This window comes from Talpa occidentalis, unplaced genomic scaffold (genome assembly GCF_014898055.3).
Source record: "Talpa occidentalis isolate TD23 unplaced genomic scaffold, MPIMG_talOcc4v2.1 talOcc4.15, whole genome shotgun sequence".
In the NCBI taxonomy this organism is placed as follows: Eukaryota; Metazoa; Chordata; class Mammalia; order Eulipotyphla; family Talpidae; genus Talpa; species Talpa occidentalis.
Window position 1 is genome coordinate 44,101,309 of NW_023601543.1, and position 14,941 is coordinate 44,116,249.

General features: G+C 41.7%; 1 long non-coding RNA gene across 5 annotated transcripts in view; it reads left to right on the forward strand.

Moving 5' to 3' along the window:
- Positions 1 to 14,941, forward strand: part of LOC119246067 (uncharacterized) — a 44,414-nt gene that overhangs the window by 13,610 nt on the left and 15,863 nt on the right. For 4 of the 5 annotated variants that reach the window (XR_005125454.2, XR_008552000.1, XR_005125456.2 and 1 more), the window contains exon 4: positions 7,650 to 8,205. This is a non-coding gene — a long non-coding RNA (uncharacterized LOC119246067). The remainder of the gene's footprint in view (positions 1 to 7,649; positions 8,206 to 14,941) is intronic. The other variant, XR_008552001.1, reaches the window with a different exon arrangement.

A 14,941-nucleotide genomic window follows, 5' to 3' on the forward strand; every position in this document is an offset into this window, starting at 1 on the left:
TGCAGGGGTGGGGTGGGGGGGTGAGAGGATTCACTAGAGACAGGGTGGGGAGCAGAACAGGCAGATTGACTGAAATACACTGCTAAGGGGAGCAGCGGGGCAAGTCAGGAAAGGTCTGCTGCGCCATGTGGGTAGCTCCCTGGTGGGCCGGGATCAAACTCATGCAGCAGTGGCTGCAGACAGCTTCACAGCTGCTTAAGTCTTAACCCCTTGTGCCACCAGGGAGGCCCCTGGAGCCAGTGCTGCTTTTGTACTATAATTCATCCTTCTCAAAGCAGTTGGGGTAGATTATGCACTTACCCAGTCCATGAGCACCTCTGAAGAATGAGAACTGAAGTGGTTCCCAAGTAAACAAGATGGCATAAGGTGCGTGTCACAAATAGTTGTCAACATGACACTGCTTGAACTCCCCTTAAACGTAGAGTCTTCCTTCAAAAGATTTGTTGAAGGTTTTTCTTTATCAGGCTGTGGAGCTGCATAAATCCTGGCAAAAGTATGCTCATAACAGAGGTTTGCTTTTTCAGCCACCGAACATGTGGCACTTTGTATTGATAATGTCAGAGAAGCAGTGTCTTCTGGGTCGCATTCCTCATGAATCAACTGGACAAGTGTTCATTTTTGACTCCTCAAACGTCAAACCCCCCCAATGGACTTTAGGAAGCACCGAAATGATTCATGCTCAAATGAGACAGCATCTACTAAATGGCCATTCTTGGGCTATCTCTGCCATCCCTGTCTTAAGCTAGTAGCATCCAGTCTGGAGTTAATGCTTAAGGACTAGAGCATTCATTACTTGGTATCTTCCGTTTTTCATGCAAGTGAGAAAGGTCATCTTTTCCCATGAAGATGGTCTTGAGATGGTACCTTCATTAGAATAATGTTCCTGGAGCAAGCTCTGGAGTGTTTAATTTAAGTAATTCCTACTGAGATAATTAGATTAGCATTCATAAACAACCTGAATAATAGAAAAGTTGACTTTTCCTGGGGGGAAGCTTGGAATAGTCATTAATATAAAGGGAATCCCTGCATTCTGTGTCCCCCACCAGAACTTTTTTTAAAATGATATTGCCTCCTGGACCTCCCCGGTGGCGCAGCTGTTGAGCGTTGGGTTGCGAAGCTGCCCGCGGCCTCTGCGGCGCCGGTTCGATCCCCGGCTGCTCCCCGGCCACCAGAGGAGGGTCCCACATGGCATGCAGACCTCTCCTGCCGCCCGCTGCTCCCCTCATCAGTGTACTTCGGTCCTTCTGCCGGCTCTGCTCCCCGCTCTGGCTCTGGTGAATTCTCTCACCCTCCTACGCTTCTGACTGTACCCAGTGCATGTATAAACAAAACAAACAAATAAATAAATAAAACATGCCTCTATAAAAAAAAAAAAACTTTAAAAAAAATGATATTGCCTCCCATGTAAAAATATGAATGTTAGCATCCTGCTTTAAAAAGTGTTCCTACCTCTTTTTCTGCATGGGTCAAAGTGGGTTGTATAAACCTGGCTTCACAGCCTAAACGCAGCTCTTTGCCTAGGACTTCCGTATCTCCATTAACCCCCCTCCTCTCCTTTTGTGACAACAGCCCTATTGTTTTTTTCTTTCTTTCTCTTTAGGCAAGTCATCTAGCACAGCTTTTGAAACTTTCCTTTTTAGTCATCTAATAATTATAACATTTATCTTTTAAAAATACCTTTTATAGACAAATGCTTTACATGTATTTGTCATCTCACTTTAACTTAACAATAACTCTGAGTAGGATTTTTTCCTACTTTACAGATAACAAAACTGAGGATCAGAGACATGATGTCACCAGTGGAACACAGGGAATCAGGAGTGAAACTATGTGTCACAGTCCAAAGACCCTAACTCACCTCACTATAATCGAAGCTGCCTCTCATGGGTTCCTCTTGTCACTGTCTTCCAGGACAAAGGGCCATGCATGAAAGGTTCATTCTGGAAGGGAGATACAGATGCATAAGAAAGGCATGGGTGGGTCCTCTAACTTTTCATCATGACCCTATAGGTGGACTAGCATTTATTTCTCTTCCACACAGCCATTCACCATTTGTTTATTTACCTTTGTCTTCTTCATTTTCACTTGTACTCTCCTGCATGATGTTTATATTGGACAATTTCTGTGAGTTTAGACTTTTATACCAAACCAAAAAAAAAAAAAAAAAGGTTCACAAGACTCAGAGTACCAACTGAAAATCCTTTCACTTGCAGAATGTTAACTCAAGTGCAGGTGCATTGGGACTAGAACAGCCTGCTGTGCAGATCAACATGTTCTAGCTAGAATTCTGCATGAACATCTATGCTGTTAGATAATATTCAAAATTACTTTCTGTTCATAGCAAATGGAAAACAAGTACCTATCATTCAGTTAATACTTCTGTAAATGTGATTGCTGGTAAGGTAATAGTGTCCACATAGTTAGCATAGACTAGGAGTTGGTAAGCTATGGCCCACGTGCCAACTGTTTTCATAAATAAAGTTGTTTTGAAACATAGTCACACTCATTCATTATTGTCCGTTGTTGCCTTTGCACTACAGTAGACGAGTAGTTGCAACAGGGACTGTATGGTCCATAGAGCCTGAAGCATTACCATCTGGCCCTTCACAGAGATATGCCAACTTCTGGATGTCTCCAAATTCCCCCTTTCACATTTTCTTTTCTGTGGGACTTAGATTTACAGCTGATCTTAGAAAGTATAGAATCTCATAGTTTACCTCTGAGTTTCTTCCCATCAAATTAAACTCTCTCCAAAAGCACATTTCACAAATTGGGCTATACATGCAGGAAAAAACTAGTGTTTGGAATGCCACATTGTAGTTACTCATTTATCCTATTTCTTTTCAGGGACATCATTTTAAAATGTAGCCATTCTCAAGTATCCAAAAAATTGTAATGTATGTTTTGTAATTATGACTTTACCCTAGGTTTTTGGCTTTTTTTAAAAAAATAAATTTATTTTAAAATTAAGTACCTTTTTCTTATATTGTTAATTTTTGGACAGTATATGATTTTTTTTTAAAGATTTATTTATTTATTTATTTATTTATTTATTTATTTATACAAGCACTGGGTACAGTCAGAAGCGCAGGAGGGTGAGAGAATTCACCAGAGCCAGAGCGGGGAGCAGAGCAGGCAGAAGGACCGAAGTACACTGCTGAGGGGAGCAGCGGGCAGCAGGAGAGGTCTGCATGCCATGTGGGACCCTCCTCTGGTGGCCGGGCAGCAGCCGGGGATTGAATCCGCGTGCAGAGGCTGCGGGCAGCTTCGCAACCCAGCGCTCAACTGCTGCGCCACCCGGGAGGCCCAGTATGTGATTTTTTTTAAGATTTATTTTTTTATGCACACAAGAGCTGGGGTGCCCACCAGAGGTGCAGAAGGGGGAGTGGTATGAGAGTATTCACCAGAGACAGAGTGGGGAGAACAGGCAGATTGACTGAAATGCACTGCTGTGGGGGGGCAGTGTGCGAGACAGGAGAGGTCTGCTTCGCCATGTGGTTACCTCTGTGGATACCTCCCTGGCTGGGGATCGATCTATGCTATAGTGGCTGCCTGCTAGATAGCGTCATAGTCCTGAGATTTAATCCCTTGAGCCACCAGGGAGATCGTGGACAGTATATGATTTCTCTCTGCAGGTGTACATCTCCCCCCTCTGTAGCATGAAAACAGCTATTGACAATATGGAAACAAATGGGCAAGGCTGTATTCCAATAAAACTTTATTTACAAAAAGTTATTTGTCTAGTTTCATCTCAGGAGCTGTAGCATACCTTCCCTACTCTATAGTGTACAGAGGAAGACTTGAGAACAGAAAAACTTGTATGTCAAAGCAAGCATTCTTTGTAATTTTCCTCATAGAATAACACAGCCATACTTGAATTAGCACTGCAATGTCTCTTATGTGAGCTATGCTTTATGCATATGACTTGATAGTCATCTAGATATTGACTTGAGTTCTTGGTAGAGTAATATAATCTTCATGGACCACGTTATTACCATTCTTTAGAGAATCCTGTTTCTTGCCGTAGGTTTTTCTTTGCATGGCTTAAAAGTGACAGTTGTCTATATTCATGTTCTTCTTTTTTTTAATTTTGGACATAATATTTTTTGCTCCTCCATATGTCCTCATGATCCACTCACTCTCCACCAAACTGTCTGTGCCAATACCCTCTCTGCCTCCTTCCCAGAACCCTTCTCTCTTTTCTCTGTTCCCTCTGTTAACCATTAATTTCTTTCACTAAGTCCAAGATTTATTCCTTCTGTATTATGCCTGTGTATGTTTATTGGTTATTTATATTCCATAGATGAGTGAAACCATGCAGTAGCTCTTTCATTTTCTGACTTAATTTCACTTATCATAATCACCTGGAGGTCCATTCATTTTTCTCCCCAAAGCCATAATTTAATCTTTTTTCCACAGGTGTGTAGTATTCCATTGAGTATATATTCCACAGTTTCTTTATCCATTCATCTGCTGGAGGGCACTTAGGTTGGTTCCATGACTTAAAAATTGTGGACAGTGCTGCTATGATAGCTGTATTCCTGGATTTTCATACCATTTTCCTTATAGATAGCACCAACTTGCATTCCCACCAATAGTAGATCAGAATTGCTTATCCTTAACATTATCAGCTCTAGTGTTTACCTTCTTCACTAGCATATATTGTCTACCTAATTAGGCACACAGTTGAGTCTAATACAGAAGTTAATTTGGCTATAATCACTATTCAAATAGCCAAGGTAGAGGACTGTGGTTTTGCTAATTTTCTATGTCAAATCCTAAATTTGGCTTTCAGGAGCCTCCCTGGTGGTGCAGGGGTTAAAGCTCAGTACTGTCAAGCTATCTCCAGCCACTGTGGCATGAATTTGATTCCCAGCCAGGGAGCTGATCCACATGGTGCAGCAGACCTCCCCTGTCTCGCCCACTGCTCCCCTCAGCAGTGTATTTCAGTAGATCTGCCTATTCTGCTCCCAGCTCTGCCTCTGGTGAATCCTCTCACCATGCCCCTCCCTGCCCCCACACCTAGAGTCCAGCTTCTTGTATGCATAAATTAAATAAATCTTTTTTTAAAAATTGGCTTTCAGGATTATCTGGACAGAGGGGTAGGTCTTTGAATCAAGTAAATGATTGTTGAACATGGAAATGAATATTTTTCTTTGACTTTTTTGTTGTGTTTGGTACAGTATAGTTAATAGTTTGCCTAAAAATGAACTGACCTTTTAGTTCCTTTTTTTAAAGATTTATTTATTTATGCATACAAGAATTGGGGTACAAGCCAGAGGTGTGAGGGTGAGAGGATTCACCAGAGACAGAGTGGGGAGCAGAACAGGTAGATCGACTGAAAAACACTGCTGAGGGGAGCAGCGAGCAAGTCAGGAGAGGTCTGCTGTGCCATGCGGGTAGTTCCTTTGCCAGGGATCGAACTTATGCTTCAGTGGCTGCAGACATCTTCATAGGTTGTATCTTAACCCCTTGTGCTACCAGGGAGGCCCATAGTTTTGTTTTTTTTAATTGAGAATTGTGAAGGTGATAAGAGGTCTCCCTTGGTGTTTTGATTTTTGTTTCTTTGATTCCTAGTGAAATAGAACAGTTAAAATCTTTTTTGGATTTTATTTTGGAGTTTCTTAGTCATTGAGATTTTTAATCTACCATGTATTGCAGATATTTTCCCCAATTTGTCATAGGAATTGTTTTATGTAGCTCAAGTTTCTTATTTATAGTTTTTTCTCCACTTGCACTTCACAATGAGGATAAATAATTTTTCTTGTAGTTCACTATTATTATTATTTTTATTTTATTTTTATTTTTTTTTATTTTATTTCACTCTTTTTTTTTTTTTATAGAGGCATGTTTTCTTTCTTTCTTTATTTGTTTGTTTGTTTGTTTATACATGCACTGGGTACAGTCAGAAGCGCGGGAGGGTGAGAGAATTCACCAGAGCCAGAGCAGGGAGCAGAGCAGGCAGAAGGACCGAAGTACACTGCTGAGGGGAGCAGCGGGCGGCAGGAGAGGTCTGCGCGCCATGCGGGACCCTCCTCCAGTGGCCGGGAAGCAGCCGGGGATCGAACCGGCGCCGCAGAGGCCGCGGGCAGCTTCGCAACCCAGCGCTCAACCGCTGCGCCACCGGGGAGGCCCTATTTTTATTTTATTTTTTATTTATTTATTTATTTATTTGTTTGTTCGTTTTGTTTATACATGCACTGGGTACAGTCAGAAGCGCGGGAGGATGAGAGAATTCACTAGAGCCAGAGCAGGGAGCAGAGCAGGCAGAAGGACCGAAGTACACTGCTGAGGGGAGCAGCGGGCGGCAGGAGAGGTCCGCACGCCATGTGGGACCCTCCTCCAGTGGCCGGAGCAGCCGGGGATCGAACTGGCGCTGCTGAGGCCGCGGGCAGCTTCGCAACCCAGCGCTCAACCGCTGCGCCACCGGGGAGGCCCTATTATTATTTTTAAAGATTTATTTGTTTATGCAAACAAGAACTGGGGAACAGGCCAGGGGTGTGGGGGGTGAGAGGATTCACCAGAGACAGAGTGGGGAACAGAACAGGAAGACTGACTGAAATGCACTGCTGAGGGAAGAAGTAGATGAGACAGGAGAGGTCTGCTGTGCCATGTGAGTAGCTCCCTGGCCGTGATGGAATCCAGGCCTTAGAGGTGATAGTGCTGAGACTTAACCCCTAGGCTACTAATGAGGCCCCTTTTTATAGTAAAGGTACTTAGTCATAGCTGTCTCAGCAGGAGTTTCAGAACCTTTTCTCCAGTTATGTTTTCAAACATAACTTAAGTATTTTCTCTGCCCCTGTTTCTCTATGTCCTCTCAGTTTTGTTAATGCTCTCTGATGGCAGGAGTCTGCAAACTTTTTCTGTAAAGAGCCTAATAATAAATATTTTAGGTTTTGTGGACTATATGGTTTCTACCTTTGTAGCATTAAGCCAGTCATAAGCAGTACATTAATGAATGAATGTGGCTGTGTTCCATCAAAACTATTTATAAAACAGTCAACTGGATTTGGCCTATATAGGCTGGTGTTGGCTGATACCTGCTCTGTAGTTTGCTGATACCTGACATTTTATTCTATTCTTATAACTTCTCTAGTAGTTTTTGCTTAGTCATAGTGGGTTCCTCATGTTTGCACCTTTCTTTTCCCCTTGCAGCCTCTTAAAGCACCTTTTCATCTCCAGTCTCTGCTGCTAGTTACCTACTTTCGTCCATATTTCACAGTTTTAGGTTTCCAAAAGCATTGTTCGTAGTTACTGGATGTTTTGCTTATTGTTAGCATTATGTACTGGGATGTGAAGATGATTTGCTTGACTGTCTACCTTGTTGCTTCAGTATAACCAATTCCAGATAACAAAATTTCTTTTGAGGGTCTGTTCCTTCCAATCCAAATTCTATTGCAAAGAATGGATTCACTTCCATCTGTTGGAAAAGTATACAGAATTCAACTCCAGTGTGATGTTATTAATGGATTGAACTTCTTTGATTTTTTGTATATGTCATCTTGCTTCAGCTACTAGCTGGTTTCCTCATATTCTTTCTTCCTCTGTTTCCTAGCTACTGAATATTTACCTTTTGTCCTTACTCATGATTAGACCTTTTGCTTCCTTTATAGATATGGCTTTCATTTACCTCATCTTTTTCTCTGCAGACCATCTGCTTCAGCTCTGCCCTCCACGCTGTCATTAAATTGAGAATCTGATTGCCTATGGGTTGTTAAGTTTCCTGAGACTGTAGAGATAGCAGCTGCTGTTTGTTGGGGCATGGACCTATTCGCCTATTGACTGGTATGTGCAAATGTCTTTCTTTCCTTACGTACAATCCCAAAGTGCTTTAGACTAACAACTCAGCTATCATAAGTATATCCAGAATCTTTAATTACTCTTAAACTATCTGGCAAACCCAGTCATGAGGCATCCAGAGGTATTATACCTGACTATCTTTGGAAGTGACAGTCTCACAAATAACTATACACCCCTATTTTCTTTATATACTGAATTCGCTTCCTCCTGCTAATGGGCTCCTTATCCTCTGTTCTTTATTCTGTAGTTGATGGATAGTTTATTCAAGGCTTCTGATTCCTGTGTTTACTGACTAGTTGATCTTAACTTAAATCTTTCATGATTCTCATACAGGCTGTGGGATGTTCTTTCATTATGTATCCATTCATTTCAGTTGCTGAATTTCTGTTCCTGTTTCTCCCAACTGTAAGTTGAATCTGATTTTCTCACCTTAACTTTGTTTTTTTCTTTTTAAAGATTTATTTATTTATGCATACAAGAGCTGGGGTACAGGCCATAGGTGTGGGAGGGTGAGAGGATTCACCAGAGACAGAGTTGGGAGCAGACAGGCAGATTGACCAAAATACACTGCTGAGGGGAACAGCGGGTGAGACAGAAGTCTGCTGCGTCATGTGGGTAGCACTCTGGCTGGGGATTGAACTCGTGCTGCAGAGGCTGTGGATAGCTTCATAGTGTTGTGCTTTTACCCCTTGCGCCACCAGGGAGGTCCTCACCTCAACTTTGTTTTGGAAACAGCTTTCATGTCACAGGCTCCTGACCAGCCTATAGATGTCTGTCCTCAAGTCTGAATTTTACTAACCCTTGATCTGACCAGACTTAGATTTGAAAGAAGGGATAGTTGGTCACAAGAATGCTTTTTTCACCTAACTTTTTTGCAGTACAGTTTCCTTTAGAAAGATTTTGGGCATGGGTGACACTATGACTTGTCCACTTTATACTATCAGGTTTAGCTTTCTAAAATTGATTGTAGCATTCACCATGCCTCCCGAAGTCTCATTTATTTACTAGTAGTAGAAAATCTAAATTACATGATACCACATACTGGTTTTCACAACATCTTTTTTTTTTTTTTTTTTTTTTTTTTTGGTTTTCACAACATCTTTAAAACAAAGAAGATGCTCCACAAGTTCTGCTTTAGTTAGGCACTTATGATGGCTAGAAGCAAATTTCCAGTTAGCTAATGACAAGCCATTAATTGGCTATTTGTGGGGAGATTATGGTGACTAAGGTCACATAAAATTCAAAGTGGAAGGGGCCTTAATGGGTTATGTCCCTTAGAGATAGAAGTTCTAGGAAACTCAGAAGCTGGAGTTTGTGGGTCTTTGTAATAGAATTGTGCCATTTATATAACTGAGCTTCTCTGTCTTTCTGCTTCTCTTTCGTGTCTTATTTCTCTCATTAGCTGTTGGTTTACCCACTCACTCTGTTTTCTCTCTTTTTCTCCTCCTCATATTTTTAGCTTATTCATCGGGTTCTGCTTACTTGCTTGTAAGCCTCTAAACCTCACCTGTGTATTGTGGTTGTTAGCTTGCTTATGTTTGTTTCTTTTGCTAATTGTGATTACTTTTGAAAGCCCAATTCTAATTCCTCAAAACACAGATTTACAAGGCCTATCTTATCCCAGATTAGATATTTATTTATTCTAAAGATTAAATATTTATTTATTTATGCTTACAAGAACTGGGGTGTAGGCCAGAGGTGTGAGATTCACCAGAGACAGAGTGGGGAGCAGAACAGGCAGATTGACTGAAATACACTGCTGAGGGGAGCAATTTATAGGTCTTCACTTTTGTGTTCTGCAATTAATATTGCAGAGTATAAAATGATTACACTCAACCTCTGCTTTTTTTCCCTAAGATTTATTTTATTTATTTTTGCATACAAGAGCTGGGGTACAGGCCAGAGGTGTGGTGGGGAGAGGGGAGGATTCACCAGAGACAGAGTAGGAAGCAGAACAGGCAAATCTACTAAAATACACTGCTGAAGGGAGCAGTGGGCAAGACAAGGGAGGTCTGCTGAGCCATGTGGCCTGGATTAAACTCATACTGCAGTGGTTGCTGGTAGCTTCATAGTGCTGAGACTTAACCCCTTGTGCCACCAGGGAGGCCCTAGTCTCTGCTTCTTTTACTTTGCTTGTTTCTTCTAGGTTCTAGTCATCCATCAACAACTAGCTACTCCATCGTTTACTTCAAGGGTTGCAGTTACAAATGCCAGCATGGTTCATGATGGGTTTGGTGTATAAGATGGTTCTGATATTCATTCTCTCTCTTTTCTTTGAAATGCAGTTTTGGGTTTCTTTTCGCTTTCCTTTTGTTTATCTACATTTGACAAAGACACCAGAAAAGAGATTTCCCTATTTTTAAAAACAGTAGAGCAACTGTGACAGAAAGAGCAGCTGATACTTCTAAGAGGAGTGTTTGGGATCATGGTCACATGGAACACACACCTTTCATTAAAAGGAGAAGGCTGGGGCCTCGCTGGTGGCACAGGTGTTAAAGACAGAGCGCTCTCAAGCTATTGCCAGCCACTGAAGCACAAGTTCAATCCCCGGCCAGGGAGCGACCCACATGGCACAGCAGACCTCTCCTGACTCACCCGTTGCTCCCCTCAGCAGTGTATTTCAGTCAGTCTGCCTGTTTTGCTCCCCACTCTGTCTCTCTGGTGAATCTCCTCCCCACTCTGTCTCTGGTGAATCCCACACCTTTGGCCTATACCCCAGTTCTTATAAGCATAAATAAATAAATCTTTTTAAAAAATAAATAAAATAAAGGAAAAGACTGTTACCACTTGGCACCTGCTGATTGTTGCCTAGTGGAAATGAAGGCCCAATATTGATAAAATTTCTAGCTCTCTACAGGGAGCCTGGTTTGGAACTATTAAGTTTTTTTTTTTTTTTTCAAATGCTACAGGTCAACATTGTATGTTTATAAATAATTTCATATCCTTGTAGCTTCTGTCTCTTCACCATTTTGGCTTAATTGTAGCTTACCTTTTTTTTCCATGTAATATGAAACATTGGTGCATAGCATTACCCTTCAGCTGGCCTGAGATTGGCAGATTCTCTTGAGTAGTACTTAAAACTATGTCAATTTTCAAAACAAAACTTAGAAATATGACTGCAACACTGAGAGTGCTTGTTGGGGTAGGGACAAGGGGGGAGAGGCCACAGTGGTGTATGGTAAGAGGTACTTTGGTGGTGGATGTGGTGTGGTAATGTGCGTTTGAGAAGATATAGACCTATATCCCTGAATCACAGTACAGTAAACTAATGTTATTACCTCAATAATAAAAATTTTAAAATAAAAAAAATTTGGTCAGTTTTGAATGCAATTGTAGAGATTAGAAGAACAGCTTACAGGGCCTCCCCGGTGGCACAGCGGTTGAGCGCTGGGTTGCAAAGCTACCCGCGGCCTCTATGGTGCCGGTTCGATCCCCGGTTGCTCCCCGGCCACTGGAGGAGGGTCCCACATGGCACGCAGACCTCTCCTGCTGCCCGCTGCTCCCCTCAGCAGTGTACTTCGGTCCTTCTGCCTGCTCTGCTCCCCGCTCTGGCTCTGGTGAATTCTCTCACCCTCCCGCGCTTCTAACTGTACCCAGTGCATGTATAAACAAACAAACAAACAAATAAATAAATAAAATAAAAAAAAAAAAAAAGAAGAACAGCTTACAATAGAATAGTTTTTTTTTTTAAAGAAAATATTAACCTCCATCTGACAAAGGTAAGTATTGTTTTAGGAAATTTTTGTTCCAGTTGTGTTTGTACACGTGTTTATCTTCGGTCCATTGTAATTGTAATTCCTACTTGAATTAAACAACCTTATAAGACCCTGAGTGAAGCCGTGTGTGCAAACTAGCATCCTCTGGACTAGATCCCTTCTGTAGACAGGTTTCCTGTGATCCACAGTGTTTAAAATCTGGTGGCTGCCAAGGGCTGGAAGGAACTTGCTGGGAGTGATGTGAGGGGGAAGCAGGAAATTGTTGTTTAATAAAGTTTTGAGTTTCAGTTTTACAAGATGAAAAAATTCTGTAGATTGGTTGCTCAACAATGTTTATATACTTAACACCAAAGAACTGTATACTTGAATATGGTTAAGATGATAAAAAAAATAAATAAAACAAGAACAGTCCATTAAGTGGTTTATACAGTCACCAGAATATCCTTGGGATATTCTGTTAAATATAACATACTTATATAAATATAACATATTATATATATAACATATATATATATAAATATAGCATCTTCAAAGAAAAAAAGTGCATTGATCATCTTTGATGTAATCTTCTATTTCTGTATATGAAGGGTCAGCAAACTGGGCCATGGGCCAAAAGCCGGCCCCCTTTTTTTTTTTTAACAACCTGTGAGCAAAGAATAGTGTTCATATTTTCTTGTCATCGGAAAAACTTTTTAAAAAGTGAAATTTATATGATATTCATATTTAAGTGTCCATAAGTACAGTTTTATTTAAAAACAGCCAATTATGTATTGTCCGTGACTGCTTTTATACTACAGTGGCAAAGTAACACTGTTGTGACCCAGAGCTTATGGCCTGCAACGCCTAAGATATTTACTACCTGACCATTAACAGAAAAACTTTGTAGTTGTTCTATAGCTACAGTTGCCAGATCCTCCCAGCTTCATCTTTTGATGGCTTTAAATGCCTAATTAGCAGTTTTGTCATGGAATACTAGTGGCATTTTTCATTCTATTTTAAATTCTGTTATCCCCTACTGTGACACCTTAACAAATTCCAGAAAACTCATATTCTTGGTAAGGTTTTGTTGCTGCTGAAATACTTTTAACAATTTCTGGTATTGTAGGCTGCATTATTTTCAAGAAATAGACTTCCTTTGGGCCAGCTAGGCAATTCATGTGTGGCCAGCCTCTAAGGCAGACAAGGATGTAATAAACAAATTCCTTATTTGAATAAGAACAGTTAAAAAAATAAAGAACCTGGGCCTCCCCGGCTCCCCGGCCACCGGAGGAGGGTCCCATATGGTGCGCAGTCCTCTCCTGCCGCCCGCTGCTCCCCTCAGCAGTGTACTTCGGTCCTTCTGCCTGTTCTGCTCCCTGCTCTGGCTCTGGTGAATTCTCTCACCCTCCCGCGCTTCTGACTGTACCCAGTGCGTGTATAAACAAAACAAACAAACAAACAAACAAATAAATAAATAAACATGCCTCTATAAAAAAAATAATAATAAATAAAGAACCTAACATTCAGCTTCCTCTCTGAGATTGGAAATGGTTCTAAGACCTATCTGGGAATGTCAGCAACAAGAGCATGTAAAAGTATGCCATCTTTCACTTTTTTTTTTAAAGATTTATTTTTATTTATTTTTGTATACAACTGGGATGTAGGCCAGAGGTGTTGGGGGGTGGGGGAGGTACGAGGATTCACCAGAGACAGAGCGGGGCACAGAACAGGCAGCTCTACTGAAATACACTGCTGAGGGGAACAGAGGGCGAGATAGGAGAGGTCTGCCATGCCATGTGGGTCACCTCCCTGGCCAAGGATCAAACTCATGCATAGTGTCTGGCAATAGCTTGATATCGCTGAGACTCTAACCCCTGTGCCAGGGAGGCCCTCACGTCTTTTTTTTTTATAGCAAGAATTGTATGCATTTAAGGTTTACCATATGATGATTTGATAAAGCTAGTGAAATGATTACTACCAGCAAATGTCAAGCTAACTTATGTAGTTTGCATTTTTTAATGAGAGCACCTGATAGCTACTCTTGGCAAATTGTCTATACTCAGTACACTATTGTTAACTGTAGTCATGCTGAACATAACGTCTTAATTCCTCTTTGTCTCTGCTTTGTTGCCTTCCTCATTGTCCACTCAAACTTTATCTCCTAGCTTTGATTACAGTCTGCTTCCTCATAAGTTTTCAGTGACTCATCACTAAACTTTGCTCTTGTCTCTTGTTTCCCAATGCTGTCCTTTAAGATTCCACTCCCTCTGCAATGGGGCCTCTCTCCCTCATGCATTTCACAACTTTGTTCCTCAGTGGAAGAATGCCAGTGGCTTAACTCGCCCCTGCTTGGGCAATTACCTTTTGAGTCATGCAGTGACCTAGCACTTAGGTAGAATATACAGGGCAGGTAGTTGTGACAGGGCAGGTCATATTCTACAACTCATTGCTATCTAGGACCACCTCTTCTCAAGAACTGTGGGTGGGTGAGTTTATTTTAGGTAGGATTTTGAGTGTGACCACCATTTAATTTAGGTGTTTTCTACATTTTGACCACTAAGCACATAGTGTTCCTAATCTCAATATATTTACTTTGAAAGATGCTTCTGTCTTTACTGCTTCAACTCTTTTTTTTTTTTAAGGTTTATTTATTTATGCATATAAGAACTGGGGTGTAGGCCAGAGGTGCAGGGGGCAGAGGTGAGCGGATTCACCAGAGACAGAGTGGGGAGCAGAATAGGCAGATCTAGTGAAATACACTGCTGAGGGGAGCAATGGGCAACACAGGAGAGGTATGCTGAGCCATGTGGGTAGCTCCCTGGCTGGCTGGGGATTGAACTTGTGCCGCAGTGACTGGCGATAGCTTGATAGTGCTGCCTTTAACCCCTGAGCGTACCATTTTCTAAATGGCTTAGCTCAAGAGTACTTACCACATGCATGTACCAGTAAGATACACAGTGAGGAAGACAGGAGTCTCATAGGAAGCTCAAGAACACTGGTGTGAGCCTGCTGTTCCTCGGTGGCTTGCAGTTGTGCATATTCCTCTACCAGGTTAGAACTGCCTGGTCAATCAGTCACAGGCACCTTTCAAGTCAATCAAGAGCAGAAAGCTTGATCACTTTGGGAAGGGTATGCATAGTGAGGTATGACTTGGGAAGGGTATGCATGGTGAGGTATGCAAGTGGGGGGCACTGGGGGCTGAGGATCTATGCATGACCTTACTCCCTACTTATACATCATGAAGAATGACCAGGAATGCTGGACTGATGCCCAGGACTGATGTATGACAAGGGACCCCAGAAGCTGATCAGTGGACCACCTTGTTGATAAGATTGATTTCTTGGCTAGGAATCTAGAACTTGTTCTCAATTACAATACTGTCATAAAGCAGATGAGAAGTGCCTGGAGGGCAGTCCCACAACCCCTGATACTATAGATGACAGCAC